General features: G+C 50.1%; 1 protein-coding gene across 2 annotated transcripts in view; it reads right to left on the reverse strand.

The window, feature by feature from the left end:
* KLHL25 (kelch like family member 25) overlaps positions 1-17,082 on the reverse strand; it is a 41,250-nt gene extending 24,168 nt beyond the window's left edge. Inside the window, exon 1 of one of the 2 annotated variants that reach the window (XM_004468085.3) lies at positions 16,944-17,082. The gene's annotated coding sequence lies outside the window, so the exon portion shown is untranslated. The remainder of the gene's footprint in view (positions 1-16,943) is intronic. The other variant, XM_058294656.1, reaches the window with a different exon arrangement.
* Positions 17,083-25,675: the final 8,593 nt, after the last annotated feature.

Raw genomic sequence — 25,675 nt, forward strand, 5'->3', positions numbered from 1 at the left:
ATCGTATAAACACAGGGCTTCTGGGGACAGTACTTAGCCGAGGTGGCCCTGGGGCGAAGCTCGGGGAAGGGGTGAGGATGTCCAGTTCACACATGCTTAGCAATAAAGGGGTCTCCTCTCTAGGTAGTACCGAGTCCCCTACACGAACAGCTCCCGTGAAGGGAGGGGCGGCCCACGCCCGCCCGAGCTCACCCCCCAGCGGTGGCCCCTCAGCCCTCCTCCACACCTGCCAGCGTTCCCCAGGACAACCCGGTCGACGGATGGCCCTCTGGGGTCACCATCAGGAGTGCCACTGCACCCTCTCAAACGTGTCCCCACCCTTGGGCAATGAATGCCCAGCCACGTGGCCCCCTCATCAGTCTGGAAAGGGAAGAGCTTCCAAACGGAGCCAGAGGGGCAGGCAAACGTTTCCGTGCCTTCTCACATGCTCTGGCCTTTTTGCTTGATGCACCAAACTGTCAAGCACACCTGAGGCCAGGGCAGCAACTTTAGCTTCCAGGATTGACAGCCAAGTCCCTGCAGACTGCAGCCTCTCATAGCCTGGGAAGCAGAACTATTACTGCAACCTGTTGGGTGCAATTGCAAAGGATGCTCAGCTCCCCTGATGTGGAACTGCCCACTCCTGAACAAAGGATCTGGGAAAAGCTGCCGTGGGTGTCCCCTCCAGGACAACAGGCTCTTGCCTTCCCAAAGAAGGCAAAGCACAGGAGATAAGGGTTCAGGGAACGTGGAGTCTTATTGAAAGATGAAGCAATACTTGTTGCAAAGAATCAATAGGGAATTCTGGTTGGGAAGGAAGCCAAATGAAGGGAGTGACTGCTTTGAACCTAATACAGGGCTGGGTATTTTACATCTAAGTTTTAATCCTCACAACCAAACTTCACAGGATTATGACTATTTTAATCAGGACAGGCTAGGTTATGGCTGCAGCAACATATAACCTCCAAGAGATTCTTCTTGCACATACGACATGCATAGTGGCTCAGTTGGGGGCACGTGTTATTCTCATCACTGTCACTCCCAGGAACCCGGATGACAGAGCAGCTGTGATAACAACAAAATGTTATGAAATGCTGCAAACAGAATAACCATTTCCACACTGGCTTATTATTTTCAGCTTTTATCCAAAATATACATGTTTACATTGTTGCAATTACAGAATACTCTTACATTGTTTTTGACTTAACTTTTCCCATAGTTTCCATATTCCTATCCTTCAATCGCTGCTGGACCAAGATTAAGTGCAGCATTATGCACTTGTGGGTGCAGACATGAGGGATCTGCAGTGAACAAGAGAGATGCAGTCTTCAGGCTCCCTCGGGAATCTTAGTCTAGTCTCTGTGGTTCTCAATGATAATTCTTATATTGTAACCATTCACCCATAGTTTTTCAAATTTTCTCCAGTGAACAAATAACATCTTGCTTCTGTTGAGTGATTATTTTCTTGACATGAAATCTTTGGAGAATTCTTCATTCACTGGGTGTGCCACCCTCTGAGCCAAGTTTAAACCACACTCAAGAGGCTTTTTTCAGCTCCAGGAGGACTGGGCAGAGCAGGGTCCCAGCTGCAGGGCAGCTCAAGGGGCTGCCTGGACTCTCTCTGGCCTCCAAGGTAGGAGATGTCCATAAGCCCAGCTGTATGTCTAGGGGGAGCAGGGCCAATGAGATGGATACCACTGCCCTAATCACAGAGGGGGCAAAGAACTTAGCCCTTGGGTTCACCCAGCTGATGAAATAATTTGTGCACTTTCACTTATCAAGAATGAGACAAACAGAGGGATGGAGCCAACAGCCCCCTTCCAAGCAAGCACTGCACCATCGTCATGTCCCGTCCCGTTCCCCCCTCCCCCCGCCCGCTTCAGCAGGACTGCCCTGAGCCCTGAGCAATCAGAGGGGTCTGGGGGCATGGAGGGGGGCACCCTCTCCTGTCTGGTCCCCTGAAAGATGAGCCAAGGCCCACAGACGGAGCCCCTCAAAGCACTCTGGCCTAGATATCCCTTTCACTGAGCCACCTGGAGTGAGTCTTGGAGGAAAACTAAGAGGGAGAACAAGAAAAAAGACTAAAGGCAGCAGCTGTTTGCTGGTAGCTGATTTCCTTTTCATTGGGGCTTGGTAGAATTTTCCAGAAACTTTCTTCTTCTCCAGGCTATAAGCAACAGCGCCAGGTCAGAATTAGAATGCTCCTCAAATTCTAAAGCCCAAGGCAGCGCTTTCTCTCCCTACCGAGAGAGAACAGGGAGCCATGGGGAGCAGAACTGGCCCAGGCTCTTGGGAGAACAATTTGGAAATTCTTTCAAAATTACCAAAGCACGTGCCCTTGAGTGCAGCATTTACACTCCTGGGAATTTTATCCAGCAAGGCTGGAAACAATCTCATGAACAGCAGCCCAGGCTAAATAAACATCCAGAGCTGAATACTACACAACTATAGAAAAAATTAAGCAAACTGGGAAGTGGCTGAGGCTCAAGCAATTGAGCTCCCCTTTACCATATGGAAGACCCAGGTTCATTCCCTGGGACCTCCTGATAAAGAAAAAAGAAAAAAGGCATCCCAGACCTATGTAGAGAGGCACAGGCCCCTGTGGGGCATGGAGAGGCGGGCAAGCCCCACATGGCAAAGCGGTGCAACAACAAAAAAAGAGCATGACACAAGCAGATAGGAAAAAAAAATAAGCAAATGGCTTTAGATACTTGGCTTTCTGTGCTAAAATGAGAAGAGCTGTGTACATGTGCTGCCTTTCATATACACTGAAAACCAGACCACCTATGTATACACACATCTGGAAGGCTAACGGCTCCCCTTGGGAAGACACATTTTCACTGTACACCCTCCTGAACCTGCCCAACTGTGCCAGGCCCACGAATACCTTTCTAAAACCTGGCTGTGAGCGAGGCTTCCTGCAAGGGGCGTTCCGTGCCTTCCTTCACTTAATCCTCACAACAGCTCTTCAAGACAATATTGTCCCAAGTGTACAGATGGGCCAACTGAGGCTCGGAGAAGATAAGCCTTTTTTTTTTTTTTCTGAGGTAGTACCGGGGCGGGGGATTGAACCCTGGTCCTCGTATGTGGGGAGCTGGTGTCAACCGCTGAGCCACACCGGCGCGCCCTGCTTCACTCTAAGGTCCCGCTCAAGCGGCAGGTGTGGGCTGTCGGTGAAGATGCAGAGCCTCCCTGGCCAGAGACACTGCCAGGGCCTGGCCAGGAGATGCTATCACACGTGAGGAGCACGCGATGGGCCCTGCGTCCCCTGCCACTCAGCACAACTGTGCCTTCTTTCCTGGGCCTCGGGAAGGAGAGGCGCCTCCCCGCCCGGGTGGTGTCACCGTGGGTGCTCGCTGCGCCCAAGGACAGACGCTGTGAGGACACAGCCCTGCTGAGCGGTTTCTCTCAGGCCCGGCCTCCCCACCCGGGTGGCGACTTCGGCCTGGGACCCCCGCCTTGCGTCACGGCCACCTCAGGGCCGTAAGAACGGGCTTCCATTCTCAGCGCCTCTGCCTCCTCATTGGTAAAGTGGGGGTGAAGGTCATCACACCAGCCTCACAGGACAGCTGTGTGGATGAAACGGGGCGCATGGACAGAGAGGGCTGGCCACAGGGCCCGACACCCAGGTCCTGCTGGTAGCACAGCTGTTCTCAGAGCACTTGGTCTCAAGGTCCTTCTCTAACCTTAAAAATGACCGAGAACCCCAAGGACCTTTAGTGTATGTGGTTCTGCCTGTTGGTATTTACTGTATTTGAAATGAAACCTGAGAAGGAATTAAAACGTATGTGAATTCATTGAAAATGACAATAATACATTCACTACAGGTCAGCATAGTGATTTTCCAAAAACACAAAATCACAGTGATTTTCCAAAAACACAAGAATGTAGTAAGAGAGCAGGACTCTCATATCTGACTCTGTGGTCAGTCTGTTGTGATGTGTCATTCTGATGAAGGAACACGAAGACAATCTAGTCTCACACAGATGTGTAGTTGGCAAAGCGGTAGTTCCTCAAAGCTTAGCTGCTGCGTGGAATCCGAAAGGCTGTCGGCAACCTTGTGGGCTGCCACGTGGCAGGCCCTGTCCGGCCTTGCACACTGAACGCCTGGTTCTGTAACGTCAGGCAGGGGTCATTTGAAAAATACTGGTTCACTGGGTTATGCACTCGGCGGAGAACGAGAGCAAAAAAGGCAAATAACGTCTTGGTATGATCATGGAAATAGTTTTGAACTTGTGAACCCCAAAAGGGTCTCAGGGACCCCCAGACTTTACCTTGGGTGGAACACTGGTTTAGTACAACTTCCTTATTCTCCTCCCCATTAACCACACTTTTTAAGAACTCAAAGAGGAAACCTATGCCGGAAGCGTGGGGCAGTGAGGCCGGGGCAGTGAGGCCGAGGCAGCTCACACACCAGCTGGCGGGTCCCCCACCCCTCTAATACCCTGGCCCCGTCCTGCATCTCTCCTTGTCACTGGAAGCCTCCATGTATCCCCAGGACCACCTCTCTGCCCTCCAAATAACAGCCCTCGTGGTGTGCAGATGGGAGGGCCCCCGACAGCAAAGTACAGGGGCTGTGCATTTGGGCATTGCAGTTGATCATTCTTGGTCTCCTGAAATTATACATGTACATATATTTATAGCCAAATCCATGGGTGCCCATAAATAGCCACTCATTACATGAACGTTTTCAGCATATCGCTCAGCCACTGAGCTCCTCTCACTCTCTCTTCATGGCCCCCTCGCATCCGTGCCTCTTTTTCAGAGGCAGGATGAGGCTCTGGCCCCTGCAGGCTGTGTCACCACCCGGCCCCTGCCTCCAAGCTCTCCATCAGTCGGACGCCAAATGCTTGGCTTTGACCACAGATCTCTCTGGTTTAAAAGCCTTCGATGAGTCTTCGACATCCAAGCCTGGTTCAGTCTGTTCTCCTTTCCAGCTTCTCCATCTGCACAGCCTCTCTTCCTCCCAGTCACTCAGACACCACCGGGATTTCGCGTCCCTCTCCTCCCCATTCTTATCCCTCCAAGGTCCCTCCCGTTTGATAACCACGCCCTCCTCTGGATACCACACTGGTCTGCCACACAGAGGGCCTTGTACATAGAAGACGCTCAAAAATGGATACAGCGGGTAATTTCTACCCTACCATGAGTCGGGTTCTGTGCTATTATTGAACTAGGGATATGGCAGTGAGTATATAAAAATATTTGTCTTAAGAATTGAAAGCAGGGACTCAAACAGATATTTGCACACAGATGTTCATAGTGGCATTATTCACAATTGCCAAAAGACGGAAGCAACCCAAGTATCCATCAAGTGATGAATGCATAAACAAAATGTCCATACAACAGAATATTATTCAGCAGTGTAAAGGAATGAAGTTCTGAAACACGCAACAAATGGATGAACCTTGAAGACATTATGTTGAATGAAATAAGCAACACACAAAGGAAAAATATTGCATGATGCCACTGATATGAAATAATTAGAATAAGCAAATTCACAAGAGTCAGAAACTAGAATTCAGGTTATCTAGGAGCTGGGGTGGGGGTAGGGAAAAAGGGGAGTTAATGCTAAAATGGTGCAGAGTATCTATTTGGGTTGACTATGTTTCAATAGTAGATGGTGGTGATGGCAGCACAGCATTGTGAACATAATTAACAGCAATGAATTAAATACATCGATGTGGTTAGAAGGGGATGCTTTAGGTTGTAGATATGTTACTAGAATAAAAATGTTTTTAAAAAGTTTTAAGGCCATTTTAGTGGTCTATATCTATACGTGTAAGTTACTAGAATAAAAATTTTTTAAAAAACCCACAGGATTGTACAACACCAACAATAAGCCCTAATGTAAACCATCGTCTACAGTTAATGGTACAACTATAATAGCATTCTCTTATCAACTGTTAACAAAGGAACCACACCAATGCAAAATGTTAATAAGAGGAGCAGGTATATGGAAAATAATTTTCTGCATGACTTTTCTGTAAACCTAAAACGTCTCTAATTAAAAAAAGAGAGAAAAAATTTTCTTATCTCCTGGAATTAACTTTCTGATATCCTCTGTTTCTTTGGTGCAGCTTTGTGATCTATTTTGCCTGCTGTCCACATTATTTATTCCTTCAGTTTGTTACTATTGTGTCCTTATCTACATTTTCAACTCCTGGGGGACAGTATTTTGTGTCATCTTTACTGTGTGGAATATATCAGATGCTTGATAAGTATTGCTGAATGGAAAGGGGGATTAACCACAATATCCACTGGGATAAGGATCAAAATGATCCAGAGATCTGTTAAACCTGGATGAGAGGCCCCTGATGCCTGCCATTTACTTAGGATACAATCAACATGCTTCACAGTCAAGCATTTTAAATGCTAGATGGGAAACCTTCATCCCTGCCTGAATGGTGTCCCAAGAAACACAAATCACACTGGAGATGCTGCCTCTTTTGGACTGGATCACATCCTTCCCAAAGACATCTCCGAGTCCTAACCCAGGGTCCTATGGATGCAAATTCACTTTTAAATAGGAGCTTTGAACATCCTGTTAGTTGAGGTCAAACTGGAATAGGGTGGACACTAACCTAATAAGACTGGTTCCTTATATGGAAAGGAAACTTGGACAGACACAGAAAGCTGCTGCAGAAAGAGAAAGAGAAAGAGCGCACAGCAGCCATGAAGCAGGGATGGACTGCCAGCAGGCCACCACCAGAACCCTACAGACTCCAGAGGAAGCTTCCAAAACTATCAGATAATAAGTTCCTGCTGTTTAAACCAGCTAGTTTGCGGTGCTTTGTATACACAGCCCTTGCAAACTAAGACACCAACCTTAAACAGCACCAAAAGGAGGGCAGGCACTGAGCCAGGAGTCCCTGATTTCAAATCCCAGCACCACTGGTTCTACTTGCAAGACTAGCCAAGATACCTAAATTCTGAGTCTCAGTTTCCAAACTGGAAAATGGGGATAAAAGTAACTGTCCCTACCTAAAGTGCTGTCTGGAGACTTAAATGAGAGAACAGAGGCAAAGAGCTTAGCACAAGGGGACATGCAAAACTGATCAATTCATGAGAGCCTGCAAGGAAAAGTAACAGAGTTTATGAGAATGAAAAACACAATGGAAGAGATTAAAAACACATTAGAGGCATATAACAGCAGATCTGAATTGGTGGAGGACAGAATTAGTGAATTAGAGGACCAAGCATCTGAACTTGAAAAGACAGGAAAACAGAAACAGAAAAGAATGGAAAAAATGGAACAGGATCTCAGGGAATTGATAACGCAAAACATACAAGCATATGCGTTATCAGTTTCCCAAAAGGGGAAGAGAACAGAAGGAGGGCAGAAAGAATATTTGAGGAAATAATGACCAAAAACTGTCCAACCCTTATGAAAGACATAAACATCAATATCCAAAAAGGACAACATATGGCAAACAGAATAAATCCAAACAGACCTACTCTGAGACACTTACTATTCAGAATGATAAATACCAGAGATAAAGAGAGGATTCTGAAAGCAGCAAGAGAAAAGGAAAGGATGAAGTAAGTAATGTCTTCACAAGTAAAGAGATTGAAACAGTCATCAAAAACCTCCCAAAACAAAAAAACAAAAAAACCTCCCAAAGATGAAAAGCCCAGGACCAGATGGCTTTACAGGTAAATTCTACCAATCATTCAAAGACGATCTAATACAGATCTTGCTCAAGCTCTTCCAAAAAACTGAACAGTAAGGAATGCAACCAAACTCATTTTATGAAGCCAACATCACCCTAATACCAAAACCAGATAAAGATACTATGAAAAAAGAAAATTACAGACAAAATGTCTCTAATGAATGTAGAAGCAAAAATCCTCAACAAAATATTTGTCAGCCAAATCCAAAAGAACATTAAAAGAATTATAGACCACAATCAAGTGGGTTTTATCCCAGGTATGCCAGGGGGTAGTGCAACACAAGAAAATCAATTAGTGTAATGAAAACAAATTAATAAATTGAGGAAGAATCATATGATCCTCTCAATTGATGCAGAAAAGTCATCTGACAAAATACAGCATCCTCTCTTGATGAGCCACTCAGTTTGTGCAGCAATAGAAAATTATACAAGCCCACTTAGCCTCTATCCATAATGCATATATTTTAGACCATTGAAAAGATACAAAGACAACTTGCACCTTCTGCATTTTTAAATTGCTGGATGTGTGATCCTGGAGAGCAGGGTTTGTCTTATTTATCTCTAACCCTGGCACCTAGCAGAGTAGGTAGCATATAGTAGGTTCTCAATAGCTTCATTTGACAAAACTTACACATCCTGACATGATCAGGCTCCCTGCTCCCTGCTCCAGCCAGTTATGAGGGTTTCAGGAGCAATTATCTGGACAAACTTGGCCGAGGCCTCTTTTGGCCTAGAGAGAAGTTCCAGACACTGGAAGCAATTCAGAGGAAGCTGCCCAATGACAAGGGCAGGTGCATGTCCACGTCCAAATGTGTCTTGCTTTACATATTAGCCGACTAGCCCTGCAGAGCGTCTCCTCACTCAATCTCCCAGGGCTTCACCAACCAGCCAAACCCTGACATTTCGCTTGTAATTGTACCTTCCAGTAAAAAGTCCTGGTTGGGGTGGTAAAAATAGCCACTGCAACCTCCTGCCACACAGATATACCGGTCGATCCCACAGCCTGAAAGGAAATCTGGGGATTCAAAACTTCCCTGTAACTCAGTTAAGACACCATCAAGCTTAGCTCAGGACGCCAGTGTGGCCGGGGCCCAGCCCAGGCAGCCAGCCTCCAGGAGGACCGCTCACCCAGCTCTAGAGCCGGATGCCCTCCTTGCCCCCTTAATTAAAAAACGCAACTCTGATAAATCCCTGCCTTCAGCGGGGATCCCCGCCATCCCCCTCCTGGCTCACTAGCCGCAGAGGCGCAAAAGCAGGAGGCCTCCCTGCCCACGCCCTCTGGGGGTCCCACCGTCCCTGCTTTCACACCCCCACCCACCTTTGCCCGCCCTCCTCTTTGTGTCCCACCAGCCCACCTCTCCCTCAGCGGCTGTCCCAACCTGGCCGGGATCATGAGGAGAGCAGGAGCCTCCCCTGGGGCTTAGGGCTGAGTCACCCCAGGGCAGCAGGGGACTTGCAGCCACACCTCTGGTTCCCAAAGGGTGAGGGCCAAGCTGAGCAGGCAGAGCTCGCAGAGGGGAACACGAGGACGCCTGGCAAAAACATCCCCAAGCAACTGAATGGCAGCAGTAACGGCTCTCTCCAGAGGCCCCAATTACCGGGCCCAGCAGCGCCCTCCTCTCTTATCAGAAGGTCTGATGCTGGCTGGGACCACATAGGCCTGGCTTTCCTCAGCCTGAGATTCCGTCTTACCTTCATCTTTTCTTTTTTTGAGGTACCAGGGCTGGGGATTGAACCCGGGACCTTGTATTTGGGAAGCTGGTGCTCAACCACTGAGCTACTCTGACTCCTCTGAGTTGCTTTTTCCGTTTGTTTTGTTTTTAGGAGGCAAGGGGATCAAACCCAGGACCTCTCACGTGGGAAGCAGACACTCCACCACTTGAGCTACATCCGCTCCCCACCTTCCTCTTTTCTCATGCCCGCTGCCACCCTCGCCCCAGGTGTACTGTCACCTGTGGTCCCGGTAGACCATCAATCTCCACAGTTTTCCCCCACTTCTGTCTCCAGATGAAGTACAAGTGCCCATTTGCTTTTTGTTCTTTTTAGTTTCCTGTTACAGGAAAACAGAGAGGACCCCCAGTCACAAATGTAAAAATTCACGGCGGTCTTGGAGCCCCAGCTTTTGGCCTCTATTAACAGGTAAACATGCCCCAATCTGTGGTGGCCAATGTCACTTTCTAAGCCTTTTTCTGGACTGGCTGGAGAACCTTCCCTGTCCTCCTGTGCTCATTTCTTTATTCCTGCAGATGAGACAGGGACAAGCTCGCCGACTTGGCCAGCCCTGGAGGCGCTCTCGAGTCCACCCAGACTTTTCTTTCAAGTCAGGTCCTTCCCGTGTAAGGCAGACGACGCTCACCCGCAGGCACCTCCGCTTCACACGGGCCAAGCTGCCCCAGCCCCTTCCCTGGACACCCTGGCTGTTTAGAAGAAACACTGGGATCCACTCGGATGTTCTGGGCTTCCTATATTTGGCTTTCGCCTGTAAAAACAAAGCCTCCTGATGTTTGCAGAGCTTTTCATAATAAAGCGAACTTTTGGGGATATTTTCTCATGCACAATGCACAGCAGCCTGGCAGAGGGCAGGGCAAGGGTTAAAGGGCCTCATTTCACAGATGAGCACACAGCTTCTGCGAGCTCCACCTGTCCTCAGCCAGGGTCAGGAGACCAGCCAAAGGCAGACCCAGCGCTCACTAGACCCTGAACTTCTGGGGAAAAAAAGGTGGATTAAAATTCAAAAGAGGAAGCCTGAATAAACTGGATACTTAAAAAAATAAAGAACAGTGCCACCATTTTTCACCCAAAATATTCGCTAAAATTGAAAACGTAGCCCATCTTAAGTGTGGGGAAGGATGTGGGGACATGGGCACTCAGACACCACTAATGGGGAATAAACCCATTAAATCTGCAAAAGGCTTTTGTCCTTAACAATAAGGATTTAAAATAATCACACTTGCACATAAAGATGCACAATCGAGGACACTTAAAAGCTTCACTGATTGTATGGGGGGAAAATAGACACATCCCAAATGTGTCTTGGTAGGGAGACAGTGAAATGAAAGGTGGTGGTTTGGCCCCATTATGGAATACTATGTAGCTGTGAAGAGGAAGAGCTCTCAGGCACCCTCAGCAGAAGCTGTTGTGTATTTTTTTCCCCTTATTTCTCCCCCCCCACCCCGCCCGTTGTCTGCTCTCTATGTCCATTTGCTGTGTGTTCTTCTGTGTCTGTTATACTCTCATCAGGCGGCTCTGGGAACCCATCATGGGAACTTCCAGAATAGGAGAGAAGTGATCATTCTCTTGCTCCACCTCAGCTCTCTAGTTCGCTGCGTCTCGTATTCTCTTCTCTGTATCTTTTTTTTGTTGCGTCATCTTGCTGCGTCAGCTCTCCGTGTGGGCGGTTCCACTCCTGGGCAGTCTGCCCTCCTGCGTGGGGCTGCACTCCTTGAGCGGGGGACACCCCTGTGCGAGGCGACACTCCTTGCGCATGGGAGCACTCCACGTGGGCCAGCTCACCACTTGGGCCAGGAGGTCCTGGGTGTAGAACCCTGGACCTCCTCTATGGTTGGCGGAAGCTCTCTCCATTGAGCCATACCCGCCTCCCAGAAGCTGCACTGTATTGAGTGTTATCCGGATTACATAAAAACAACATTGGTATATAAAAAGGGGATGAGAAAGATACTCAGCAACCAGATATACCAAGGAGTGGGAACTTTCACATAGTGCTCCCTTTTTTCAATAATGCTTGTTGAGATAGTGTTTAAATTAAAAGAGTAACAAAATAACTTAGAAGAACTGGTCTTCTCCTAGTTCCCCTATGGCCCAAAATGGTTGCGGCCTCTCTGTGAGCCTCAGCCCCCACCACACCCCTGCCCAGGTCTAAGGAAAGCCTTTGTACTTGCTGTGCCTTTCCTCAGAACTTCCTATACCTGGCTCTTCTTGCTCCTGCAGATCTCTGCTCAGATATCACCACCCCAGAGGGCCTTCCCTGACCTCCTCGTCAAAGTGGCTCTTGCTCACCTTTCACACCCCTCCCTCCACTACCTCCTCCGCCCTTTTCACTGTGGTATTTACTTGGCCTCCTTGCTGTCTGCTTCCCCAGGACAGCGCGGGCTCCAGAGGGGAGGGGACTTTCCCTTGCTCTTTGCTGCTTCCCAGGGCCTGGCAGAGAGCAGAGGGCGAGAAAATATTCAATAGGCGCATTTGGAATATGAGACTTTAACCCGTCTACCTCCTCACTTCTCCGACGAAGAAACTGAGGCAGGCTCTGTAGCATGCCGCTCAACCAAATGCTGTGCCATAACTACCTGACCACCTGTCTGTCTCCCATGCCAGATGCTGAGCTCCCAAGCAGGGGCCCTCTTCGAATCTGACTTCTCTTTCCCCATTTCCTAGTCCAGAGTGAGCCAAACAGAAGGTGTTAAATAAATGCTTGTTGCATGAATGGAGCTGTACCCCTTTCTCCCTCCAAGGCCACCATCACCAGAGGCTTTGACAGGCTGAGGGGCTGGCTGCCCAAAGACTCACGAGCTGAGCTGGGACGCAGCAGAACTTGAACTCGGCAGGCAATCTGGATGGCTTTCTAGAAAAAAGAGTTCCTCCATCTCTTGGCTGTCTCTCCTCCCCCAGACAGATTGGGCCTGGCTGACTGCAAACCTGGCAGGCAGCATGACTTGGGTCTCAACAAGGGAAGCCACTCTTATCTTAATTAGGAAATTAATTCTGTTCAGCCTTGATTGATCTGTGGTCAGCCGCCCCCGTGGGGGCCCAAAGGGAGCAGGCAGAAAACAAGTGAGACATCCATGCTTCCCTCCCACCCCCACATCCTACTCCTGACAATACAGCTGGCAGTGGAAGGCGTTTGCTGGCAGAGGTCGGTGGGGATGGCACAGTTTTAGTCGCTTGGGCAGGCGCCCGCGGTGGATGTGGCCCCTGCCCCTACCCCTGCCTCCCTTGTGGGAGGAGCCATCCAACTGGTCTTGCAGGGAGCCTCGCCACCTCCTTCCCCAAGGCTCGGGCGCCCTCGCAATCCTGCTTCTCCTCGGAGCCCTTGATCCATCTTGCTTCTAGGAGGTGGCTCTGAGCTCTGTGTGCAAGGGACACCCCACAGGCCGGGTCCCACCCCATCCGCTCCGGGGGATGCCACCCTCCTCGGAGGCCAGGCCTGCTCTGCCCGGGGCCAGCCTGGTTCTTCCCTTACCCTGTCCTCTGGCCTCGCCAGCTCTCACCCATGCGCACACCCGACGCTTGCAGGCCAGAAGGAGCCTGTAAACGTGAGCCCCAAACTCCCAGGCGGTGTGCAGAGGCTGAAGGGAGGAGAGCCCGGTTGCTCTGGAGTTACTGGGGGAGTGACTCAGACTCCACTCACCGAGAAAGGAAAGGCCGCTGCACCCTTGCATTTTCCAGGTGGAAACGAATTTAGAGTCCAGAGAGGGAAAGCGACTGGCTCAAAGTCCCACAGCACATCAGAGGCAGAGCTGGAACTGGAACCCTAGAGGCCTTACTCCTAACTCGGCCTCTCTATAGGGCTGCATCTCAAATGCCCCCTGCCCGTGAGCTTTGCAAAACTGCTTAACATCAGAGCTTGTAAGAACCATTGAGGTGTTACTGTAAAACATTTAATGGAAACATCATACAGAAGAGCAAATTGAAGTCCCTAGGGGTAAGCGGACCTGTAGGAAGTCACACAGCTGGGCTGGGCAGAGTAGGACGGGGATTTCAGGCCCCAGACTCCCACTTAAGTGCTCTCTCTGCCAACGGGTTCCAGGTCTGAGGGTTCCAACTGTGGGATGGTGCAGAGGTAGAGTTGGCGGTGGGGCTGGTCACATTGAAACAAGGGGTGGCCCAGACAGCCTCATAAAGACTTTGTACCAACCTAAGCGGGGCAGAGCCCGGGTGAACGATGTGGGGGAAAAGACTGGCTAGGGAGACTTTCTGTATTTACAAGAAAGAATAGTACAATCTCCCAACCAGTCCAGATTTCTGGGACCACAGAGTAGGGCACTTTTAAGAGCAGGACACTGAGCCCACATTTGCCACCTATCATCATCCAAAAGGGCACCGGGATGGGCAGCCTGGAAGGGAAGCTTCAGCATTAATAAAGACCAAAGGGAGGAAGGGGTTTGGTGGATAAAGGTGACTGGGAGAGGCCAGCAAGTTGGCTGCAGAGCAGTAAACATCTCCAACCTTAATCCCACACCCAGAACACAGGGTGAGAAAGGGGGCTCTGGAACATACTGATGCCTGCTTAGCACCAGACGCCATTCTGGGAGCGTCTAACCGATATCCTGTTTAATCTCTGTAAAAACCCTGAAAAAGGCCAATGAGGTTCAGTGAGGTTAAAGACCTTGACCAGACACACAGTCAGGATTTGAACCCAAGTCTGGCTCCAGAGCCCACACTCTGCCACTGACCTTGTGTTGCAGGACATTATGGGGAGTCCTTCCCACCCCTGAGACTCCTTGTGCCCCCTATCACAACATCCTTGACCTCATTCCTAACAGCCCTCAAGGAACCTTTAGGTGGGCCAGTCTGGCAAGGGGACGGCCTGATGGTGACTAGCCTTAGTACTGGTATTGGGACGGCCCTGCTCAGGGGATGAGGCAGTCCAGGAAAGGGGCTGGGACCCACTGTGGGAATGGGGAGGTGGGGGGGGGGGGGCTGGGCACACAGGTACAGACTGATTAGGGCAAATCCTGCTGGAATGCTGTGCCTAAGGCTGGGGGGAAATACCCACGCCACAATCCCCCACCTCCGCCCAAGGCGGCTTGTCCCAACTAAGTGTTTCCTGGCTGAGAAAAACAAACTGCTTCCACGGCTCAGGCCAGCCGGGGGAATTCAATTTTACGGCAGTTCTCACATTAGATGAAAACCAGCATCTCAATTAGCCAATTCATTTGTGTCTGGCCGCTCTGCCCTCCCATTCAGGCGAGGCCACCCCCACCCCATGAACTGTAACCCAGGCCAGAGAGGCTGCATCCAGAAGCCATCCAGGTGTCTGCGGATGCCCTGGACTGCCCACTCCGCGGTGTGGGCCACCCACTTCTGCGAGCCTGCTTTTACCGGCCTTGGGCCTGCTGCACCTGTCTTGAGGATGGCAATGAATTGGCCTCTGGAGAACTGTGGGTGGATGTGGAAGAAAGGGCAGCTGCCAAAGGCCTGGAATCCCATCTTTCCTTACTGGAGGCATCCTTTCTCCAGAAGTCCACTCCCACACCATGGCCCTCTTCTGTGTCTCCTCGCAATATCACTGGGGCACGCTGTGTCCGCGGCCCAGGCCCGTTTCATCTTGGAGCTCCCTGAAGGCAGAGTGGCCAGTACCCAGCCTAGGGGGCCCAGCACACAGCAGGTGCCCCATCCAGTGTGCTCCAACAATGAATGAATTAATCAACGAATAAATGAATGAATCAAGCTACCCATTAAATACCGCTATCCCTCTCCCTCACTCCCATAGTGATATGTGGGAAGAACCAAGCCTGCTTTCACTGCAGACCGCGCCACCCAGGCCCTGCATTTCTTCTCTTTCCTTCCTGTTCTCCCCTGCCCGCAGGTTTAAGGTGCTATTAAGAGCCATCCGGTTGCAGAAGCTGCCTCCAGTGTGGAGTATGCCCGCGCCCTCAGCTCCTCTCTTTGTACCACAAACATAAATCTGGCTACAGCCCAGACCCTGGACGAAGGTTCCTTCCATTTCTCTCCACCTTTTAATAACCTCCCTGGAGTCACTTCCTGACAAACCGAATGACTCAAGACCAAAATAGCCACTGGGCCTCGGGGAGGCCTCCACAGGCTGGATTCAAAGCCCCAGTCTTAGAAGAATATCGGCCCCCGGGGCGGGTGGAGCTTGTATCCTACTCTTCCCAGGCCCCAGAAGGGAACCTTCACCAACAGCCCAGGGGAATCCTATCTGCAGATCTGGGCCCAGGCGCATCTGGTGGCATCTGGTCCATCTATGAACAGGGATGCCGAGGGCTGGGTCCCAAAGCGCCTGACCCCAAGTCACAGTCATCAGAGTCTAGACCGTTGTAAGAACGTGAGGTTCCCACCTTCACTCCTAGCACCACTGACAACTTTCCTGGCAGGGCCTGTGGCCGCCAGAGTGAAACCAAAAGGCCTAGACACCTGGCGATCTCTGCCCTGACTTGCCAGGGAGGGTAGAGGCCCCAAGAACCTTCCCCACGGTCAAAGCAGGACCCCAAAGCATCCAGATTAAATCTGTAAGAAGTCTGCTACCCCCCTTACCCCCAACCCAATTCCTTTGCCCAGGTCTCAAAATTGAGGTTGTCTTTGTTCAAAGATAGTGGGAATGAATTTGGAGGAGCTCTGAAGCTAGAGCAAAAAACGAGGAGGTGGCCCCGTTGGAGGGAAGGGGAGGGGAACATTAAAATCCCCTAAACCAAAAGCTTCTCAAGTACCTATGAGGTGGAAAGGGGCTGCAGCAGGGATAGTGCCAAGGTGTGGTGGGGTCCTGGGAGCCAGGGCAAGAGTGGGGAAAGGGGAGATGGGCTGGAAGAGGCTTGCTCTGGACCTGCCTGGTGGCTGCCATGCAGGTGGGCAGGTGGCTGTGGCTTCAGGTGTGTGACCGTTTCTCTGCTGCTCATAGCTCTAAACAGACAATTACCCTGTGGGGCGAGAGAAGGAACCTGCCGGAGGCAAAGGGAAGGGGGTCAGTTCGGCTGGACCTCGGGTCACCTCCGCCCTGGTTAAACCCCTCGGTCCCAGTTTTGCACGGGCAGCCACCTGCTCCTTGGCGTCAAGTGCACCGGGGACTTCGCTTTGATCCTCAAAGACAGGCGGCCTCCTCTCTTCAGGATCAATAGTAATTTTGTAAAAAGAGAGCCCGCGGACTCAATGAATCAATCACTCCCAGGGGAAAGAATCGCAGCTCCCACGCGCAACGTCCATTTGCAAAGCAATTCATTCCCTCGCCCAGAGCTCTCAGCAAATCCCCTCACCCGGTCCCCAGACTCGGGCGGGGCGCGAGGAGCCCGCAGGGGGGCGGGGCTGACTACAGTCCCCCATTGTCCCCGACTGCAGGGTCCCCAAGCTCCCCGGGGTCCCGGACCGTGCTGCGAGCCCGAGCTGCTCTGGTCCCCGGACACGCAGCCCCGCGGAGGCTCGCTCTGCCGGGGACCCCCCTCGGCGAGAAGCGCAGGACGCGGCGCTCCCGGGTCCCCCGTCCCGGGGGTTGACAAGTCGCCGGCGCCGGGAGGGGGCTCCAGGCGCCCCCTTCCTGCCGCGGGGCCGGCGCCGGGCGCGCGGGAACCGGACGGCCCCAGCCCCCAGCCTGGAACTCACCGTCCCGGGCGCCGCCGGACGCCGCACTCAGAGGTCCCGCTGCCCGAGGCGCCGCCGCCGCCGCCGCTCCCCTCCCCCGGCTCGCCGCAGCCGCGATCGCGCTCCCGCCGCGGTGCAGCCCCGGCGCCGCCAACAAACTAGTTTCTCCGGCCTTCCCGCCCCGCCTCCCGGGTCGAAGCACGGCAGCCAATCAGAGGCGGAACCTCTGTGACGGATGGGCGACCGAACCCGTAGTTAATCCGGAGGAGGAGAAAGGGGCGGGCCCCAGGCCGCGCCGGTTCCGCGAGGGGGCGAGGCTGGCTCAGGCGGAGGACTTCGTCCCGATTCTTAAAGAGGCAGATGCCTATCCTCCCCCAGGGCCGAAGTTTGGAATAAGGAGCAACGATGGGGATCTAGGACTTTCGGAAGGAGGGGACTTTGTACATTGCATATACCTCTTCTTTCTGTCTCCGGCTCTTTAGGCCTGGTTGCACAGTACAGAGTCGAACTCGTAGTTGCCCGAGTGTTAAGAAACACTTTCTTTTTACTCTGGGTCTGTTTCACTGTTTGTAATTTTTTGCAGCCACCAAACTCCATCTGTGAACGTTTCAGGGTACCTCAGCGCTCCTACTCGGGTCATTTCCCACTGAGCTCCTTTTGTAAGCCAGTCTGCAAATATTCATTCATTCATTCCACAAACTTTTGCTGGACGCCTGCGATGGGGTAATCTCCAGGAGAGTAGAAAGCGCTGTAACTCTTCCTCCCTGCAGTCTGGGTTTGCATCCTAGTCCACCAATAAGCTTGCTGTTATACAGGTTCTTCATCTGTAAAATGGCTGGTAAAAACTCTTCAGAGAATTATTTGGAAGATGAAAAAAGACAAAACTTCTATGACTAAGCACACAGTAAATGCCCTTTCTTCTTTCCACTAACGTAAGATAAGTCAAGTAGGTTACTTAAGGATACAAATAACCCTAGCAAAGTATAGAAAGTGATAAGAGTGAGCTGAGCATGGGGCAGAGGTCACTGATGAGAGGTGCAAGGAAGGTTTGAGGAGGAGGAGGGGAGTGCTCACATGGTTTTGAAGAAGAGTATGATTTTGGCAGGTGGAAATTGGAGCCCCATGGCTGAAAAGCTGCATTGACTGCACAAAAGGGATTTCAAGCTTCAAAGGCTGAGAGATGTCAGGGAAGACACCAGCAGGAAAGGCATTTGAGGGTAAACAGGATGGTGTCGAGGCCAGCGAAGATCTCGGTTTGAATCCCAGCTCCGTCCCTCAAGGGACGAGTGTAGAACTGCTTTTTCCTGGTAAATGGAAACCAATCTTACAAGGCTATTGTCCAGATTTAATAAAATAATACATGTAAAAAACCTGGCACCTAGTAAGTGCTTGATATAGGTCTGTGGCTCTGTTTGGTCTAGATCTGGGGAGCTTTAAAATGCAAAAGTTCTAATATTTAAGAGCAATCTTGGACAGAGGCAAAAAGCTGGCCATATGTGCAGAGGTGCCTTCAAAGGGGAAAGAGGCAGCATCAAAATAATTGCTCCATTAAAGAAATGACATCCATCACACTTGTAGCGTTAACATCTTGCCAATTTCCTATGGCCAGGGTATTTATATAATTGTTGGGTGGATAAACCTCTACATGCAAAATTGATTCTCAGCAAGTTTGTAGCCACTACTTATTATCCCATACAGGTTCTCTGTGAAATTATAAATGTCAACCATCTAAAATCTTATCCACATTATCATTTTCCCTGTCTTCAGTTCCAAGGCTTAAATTAGGTACTGGAATATATAAAAATCAAATATAGGCAATGGAATGAAACCAGAGCAAGTTTGCATGTTGAATTATTGCATTTAGATTGAGTGGAAAGGGAAAAGAGGAGCTGAAGCTTGCTTTGCCATCTGTCTCAGTCCTCACTGCAGACCCTGGAGCATAACCACCACCACAGCCCTTTACCACACATGCTGTAAAGACCTGCTCACCTATTAGTCCACCCCAGTGAGTTCTGGAAGGGCCACGACAGCCATTTCTGAATCCTTGGTGCCTCACACAAGGTGTTTGAACCCACAGTTTTGAAACACAGTTTTGAAACATTATGAATAAATCTCATTTCAGAATTACATGATGGAAAACCCAAAATAACTGTGACTTAAGCATGACAGAAGTTTGCTTCTCACTCATGCAAAAGAAGTCTAAAGTTAATCAAAAGCTGGTTGACAACTCCACTGTTATCAGGAATCTGAGTTTCTGTATTTCCATTCCAGTGTCCTTCGTGCCCCGTTTCCATTTCCAGGGTTGCCTCATGGTCCAAGATGGTTCCTAGAGCTCTAACTATAGCATCCACCTTCCAGGCAGCAGGAAGGAGTAAAGGTGGAAAAGCAAAAGATGTGTGCTTCCAAGCCGCATCAGCTCCAATTAAGCAGCCTTCAGAAATCCCACACAGTGCTTCCATTTACATCTTATTGCAAAGAACTTAAGTCATATGGCCACCCCTAACCACAAGGGCAGCTGGGAGATGTATATTTGACATGAGCGCATTGCCTCCTCAAACAAAATCAGGCTTCTGTTACCAAGGAAAAGGGGAACAACAGGTGTCTGGTGTCAGTCGAACCATCCTTAGATAGATAACACTCCTCCCCTCCCCCTCCATTAACATCTTTCCTATATTCTTGGTGGCCCAGAATCTAAGGGCTTAGAATTCAATACATCTATTTGTTAACAGGTGATTGAACTCTTGGTTCTCCCCCTAATTCTCTGGATGTTCCTTTCAGTTGTCTCTGCTGATTTCTTCTCACTTTCCAGACTTGTGAATCTTGGAGTGCTGTGGAAAGGAATGCAGAGAGATGGGAAGACTGCTTCCCGACCTGTACGCACTCTCCAGGAGACCTCATCTAGGCCCCTGGCCTTCTGTTCCCACAAATACTGGCAACACTCAAATCTGTATTCCCAACCCTGACTCCTCCATGAACCCCAGCTCACAGGTACAGCAGCTTACGCCACGTCTTTGCTTGGTTGTCCAGAGGGCACCTCTTTCTGAACGTGCCCCACCGAGCCCCTAATGTGCTGCCCTGGAGATCTGGCTTCCCCAGCTCAGGAAAAGAGGACACTTTTCCTTTCGCTCCAATAAAAAATCTCGGTGCCATTCTCTTGCGTCCACATCCGGCCATCAGGAAATCCTCACAGAGTCTGAGCACTTCTTACCACTTCCACGGCCACCATCAGGCTGGTCCAAGCCCCATCTTCCCTCGCCTGGGCCATCGCAGCAGCTTCCTGACTCCCAGTCTTGCCTCCCAGTCCCCCTCCCCGCCCCCCTGAGAGTCCATTTTTTATTTATTTATTTATTTTTTAATCTATTCTCAACACGGCAGCCAAAGGAAACTTTTACAGCACAAATCCAATCGTGTCAGTCCTCTGCTCAAAATCGTCCAATATTGCCCGCCTTCACCCGGACTGAGGTCTAAAGTCCTCAGGTTGGACAGCAGTGTTACCAGGTTTCATTTAGGTTTTTTGACTATGCTGGAGAAATGAATTTCAAGAGCACATCGAGTGAGTTAGGACAGTAATTTATTTAAGTAGGGAGGGAAGAGACATGGGAGAAAATAACAGAGCAGGGGTCCCAGGTAGAGAGGAAGCGGCTGAAAAGTGATAAAGAGGGCTGATTTACAGGCTACAATTTCCCATTATAGGTTTTACTTGCGTGGTGACCCAAGGCGGGGAGAAGACAGCTGGAGCCTGGGTCCAGAGGCAAGAGAGCACAAGAGAGCAAGCTCAGGCCCCCGGCCCCTCTTTAAACTGCTAATTATTCCACCCCTTTGCTAATAGCAGGGGAGGAGTTCTAGTTGGTCACCCTTTTGATTACTTATTTCCCCCATCAATCTCCCAGGAGGGCCCAATGATAAAGTCCTTAGGGAATATCCAGGCTTCTCTTGGCTTCTGGAGGAAGTCTTCTGAGTGGCAGAATCTTGGGGAGGGTCTTCCAGCAGCCATCTTGGGGTTACTGATGTCCACGTGGATTCCCTGCCAAGTTCCAGATCCGTCTTTTGATTGATTCCCTATCTTACTAGTCTGCTTCAGCAGGATTGCCTGATCTGGCCTGGGCCACCCCTTGCTCTTCATCTCCCACCTCCCTGCCCTTCTCACTCTGCTCCAGACCCACTGACCTCTTTTCTAGTTCTCAAACCAGCCCACCTGCCTCCCCACCACAGGACCTTTGCTTGACTGATTATTCTACCCAGAACGCTCTTCCCCTAGATGGTCACAGGGCTAAAGTCCCTTGCTCCCTTCAGCTTTCTGCTGCAATTATCACATGGGCTTGCTCTGTCCCCCTTATGATGTAACCACATTCTCCATCCCTGGCAATCCTTACCCCCTCTTTCCATTTTGAAATACCAGACTGAAAGAGAGGAGCAGCCCCTGACATCCTTTGCACTGTCATTGAGCTGTTGGTGTTTCTTAGAGGTAATTTTGATAACCTGTGTTTCCCACAAAATCTTGGCTGCAGTTGAGCTTTTGAGAATATATCATTTTACTGCTGCCTGTTGTGTGTATAAAGGCAGTGTTTTTACAGTTACACAGTATGGCCCTCACAGCTGTTCTCCCATGGAACACAAACTATTTCATGGAACAGCACCTCTGACAAGGCCACTCTGTGCCTGCAACGGACCAAACGAAAAGCAAGACCACGCAGTAATCAGATCTGAACATGAACTTTGCCCAAACCACAAAGTACCAAATACCCCCTCTCCAGGCCAATACGAACGACTGCTGCTCCTTGACTGCCTGAGCCTCACTCTGGTCTGCCCCACTTCCAGGTAAGATTTACCTGGATACCCAGTCATAACTAGCCCTGCTTTCTGACAACACCCAATGCAGAGCGTGCCCCCTTTCCTTGACCCCTCCCCCAAATCACCCATCCAAAGTCCAAACCCTAATAGAGATTCTTCCTAACACCCCTTTACTGAGATGCCCCATAGCCCCGCTGTGTGTGTTCTCTCACTTAGTGCAGCCAGAAATAAACCCAACTTACCCAGCCACAGCCATGCCTGGGGGACTCTCGCCCGGGGCATTGGAAATAAACACACACACACACACATATTATTTGTTTTTGGTTTTAAGTGGCTGTCTTCCCTCCCAGAGTGTAAGTTTGAGGAGAGCAGGGCTTTGTTTTGTTCACTGCCCCATCTCCAGGGGGCTGAGAGCGCCAGCACACAGCAGGCTCTCAAGAAACCTTTCATTCAAAGAATTAATATTGACTTGAAAGACGCCTCTGAGGCCATGTTTGTCACCATTAAACCAGTAGTTTTTGATCTTGGTGTTGGATAAACCCAAGCAGGTGTTCAGTTTCTGGTCAAGTTCCCTCAAGACAGAAGCCCTGGCCAGGTGAGGCTGCCTGACCCAGCAGGAGGCGGCTTCATCAGCTTTGGTTCCCAAGGGAGGGGCCGGGTGCTCCTGGTTACATCCCGCAGAGCAGCTGGGATCAAGGTCGCCGGGTGAGTCAGCACCAGGCTGGCACAACAAGGAGCAGGGCAGGGCAGGAATGTAGGCTGTGGGAGGGTCTGTGCCTGCGCCTGGGGGGAGGGTGGAGGGGACCAGAAGGAGGCCACCAAGCAGGTCCTTCCACCCCGAGAAGCTGCAGCCCCTCAGCCCCCTCCATTCCAACAGGGCGGGAGGCTGAAGGCACCACCACTCCCGACACTCACCCAGACCAGACCCCTAATGGGACACGGTGTTCAGGGGTGGCGGGTGACGGTGCAGGACTCCTGCTCCTCCTGCTGGGGAGTCACCAGAGACCACCTCCTAGTTACAATAATATTAACAAACAGTAATTCCAGTTTATTGTGTCCCCACGAAGCCCCTTCCTCAGATATACTCCCCCGCCACTGGAAACACCACCATTTAGACCTTTATTTAATATTCTATATTATTATATCTACTTGCTATACTCTCCCAATGCTTCTATACCGTACAGTGCATCTGGGGATACAGGAAGGGTGAAATGACTTTTGGATATATGGGACAGGGGGAGTGCAGGTAAAAATATTAGCTGCAATTATGACTGGATAGCTGTAAAGTGCCAAGGAGGGCTCAACAAATTAGTCCTGGACAGTTTTGGGAGAGGTGATGCCAGGTCCTGGTGGACAGGCTCAGGCCTCCTTGCCTCCCCCTTCAGCCTCCCACCCAGCATCCATGAAAGCTGTGGAGTGTAGCCAGAGCAGGGGTGGGAGATTCTGGGGCCTGGCTCCAAAGAGCTTCTCTGGAAGAGACAGTGTACACCTTGGAAGTTTGTTCTGCGCTCAGATGAGCCCCTGTGAGGATGTTATCTAGTTGTTTGAAGCCCACAAGACTTGGTTCATCAATGTGTTGATTTGAGAACGTTTATCCATCACTCAGCATGTTCCAGGCACAATGCCAGAGGGAGGGGCAGATCCAGAGGAAGAAGACACGCAGGGGTGATTAAATCCCAGTCTATAGTCCTTAAAAATAGTGCAAATAATGCACAGTGGTGCAGAAAATATACTGGCTATAATAAAATCAGAGAATGCTATAGAGATTCAAATAAAGTGCTATGTCACAGCCAGGGAAGGAAAGGTGGGATTTAGTGGTAGCATTTGTGCTGGCCTTGCTGGGTGAGTAGAAATTCAGCAGGGGATAGGGAAAACATTGCAAGTTGCAGATACCTGGCATGGAAAACTTGCAGGGACAGATTCAAGAAAAGAAGAGAGCCCCTTGGAGGAGTACGGGACAAGGAGCAGGAAGGTAGATGGTGTGGAGAGAGGTAAAAAAGACTGACATAAAGGAAGAGAGTGTGCATTGGCTGACTCCTGGTTAGCAAGTCTGCTAATTTCCTGCTGAAGTTGTATGAGGGCCAGAAAATGAAGAAAATTCACAACATAAAAAACTGGGCAGGTGAGAGTATAAACTGTTATTGTTTACTCACCCAAAGGATTATTGCAGAACATTTAAAAACCTTGAACTGTTTTTATGTCTCAACATGGATACATCTCAAAAACATGATGTATCCAATTTGCAAAATGATACATAGCATGTGATCATGTTTATGTAAATTGTTAAATAACAGAGCAATGCTACAATGTATATACTGTTTTCAGGCAGTTGCTTATATTGTTTAAGTGTAAAACATTAAGTATGTATACACACATACTCATACACTAGGCAGCAGTATAACAATATATTTTGAGAACCTCAGGGATAGCTGAGACTTTCTGGTTATCAAAATTTCCTCAAAGATATGTAGATCAATAACTCAATAACAATGAAAAGGATTGAAAAAGCTATTGATAATACGAATGGCCAAAAACCCCATGAAAAGATGCTTGACATTATTAGCCACTAGGGAAATGCAAATCAAAACCACAATAAGATACCATTTCACACCTACTGGAACGGCCATTAACAACAACAAAAACAACAACAAAATGACAACTGTTTTGGAGAGGATGTGGAAAAATAGTAACACTCATTCATCTTTGGTGGGAATGTAAAATGGTGCAGCTGCTGTAGGAAAGACTTTGGCAGTTCCTCAGAAAGTTAAATATAGAATTACCATATGGCCCAGCAACCCCACTGAAAGCAGGGATTAGAAAAGCTATTTGTACACTAATGTTCATAGGAGCATTATTCATATCTGCTAGAAGATGGAAGCAAAACAAGTGCCCATCAACAAATGAATGGATAAAAAATACATGGGGGAAGCAGATGTGGCTCAAGTGATAGGGCTTCTGCCTACCATATAGGAGGACCTGGGTTCGATCCCTGGGGCCTCCTGGTGAAAAAGAAGAAGAGAAAGTGTGCTTGTGTGGTGAGCCAGTGCCCGCGTGGTAAGCCAAGTGCCTGTGCGGTGAGCCAAGTGCCCACATGGTGAGCTGAGTGCCCATGCAGTGAGCTGAGTACCTATGTGAGTGCTGGCATGGTAAGCTGAGTGCCCACATGGTGAGCCAAATGCCTGTGCAAGTGCTTGCATGGTGCGCCGAGTGCCTGCATGGTGAGCGGAGTGCCCGTGCAGTGAGCTGAGTGCCATGCGAGTGCTGCATGGCAAGCTGAGTGCCTGCATGGTAAGCCGAGTGCCTGCACGGTGAGGCAAGTGCCTGCATGGCGAGCAGTGCCTATGCAGTGAGTCAGTGCCTGCGCGGCGAGCTGAGTGCCTGCATGGTGAGCTAGTGCCTATGCATGTGAGTCAAGCAGCAAGATGATGACGCAACAAAAGAGAGACAAAGGGAAGAGTCAAGGTGAAGCACAGCAGAAACCGGAAACTGAGGTGGCACAGCTGAACCTCTCTCCACATAAAAGTTCCCAGGACTGAATCCTGGTGAATCCTAGAGGAGAAAAAATGAAGAGAGAAGACAAAAAGAGAAATAGGGAAACGGACTTTGGCCCAGTGGTTAGGGAGTCCATCTACCATATGGGAGGTCCGCGGTTCAAACCCCGGGCCTCCTTGACCGGTGTGGAGCTGGCCATGCGCAGTGCTGATGCGCGCAAGGAGTGCCGTGCCATGCAAGGGTGTCCCCCGCGTGGGTGAGTCCCACGCGCAAGGAGTGCACCCCATAAGGAGAGCCGCCCAGCGTGAAAAGAAAGAGCAGCCTGCCCAGGAATGGCGCCGCCCACACTTCCCATGCCGCTGACGACAACAGAAGCGGACAAAGAAACAAGACGCAGCAAATAGACACCAAGAACAGACAACGGGGGGGGGGGGGGGGGATTAAATAAATAAATAAATCTTAAAAAAAAA

The sequence above is a fragment of the Dasypus novemcinctus genome, chromosome 3, assembly GCF_030445035.2.
Source record: "Dasypus novemcinctus isolate mDasNov1 chromosome 3, mDasNov1.1.hap2, whole genome shotgun sequence".
Classification (NCBI taxonomy): domain Eukaryota; kingdom Metazoa; phylum Chordata; class Mammalia; order Cingulata; family Dasypodidae; genus Dasypus; species Dasypus novemcinctus.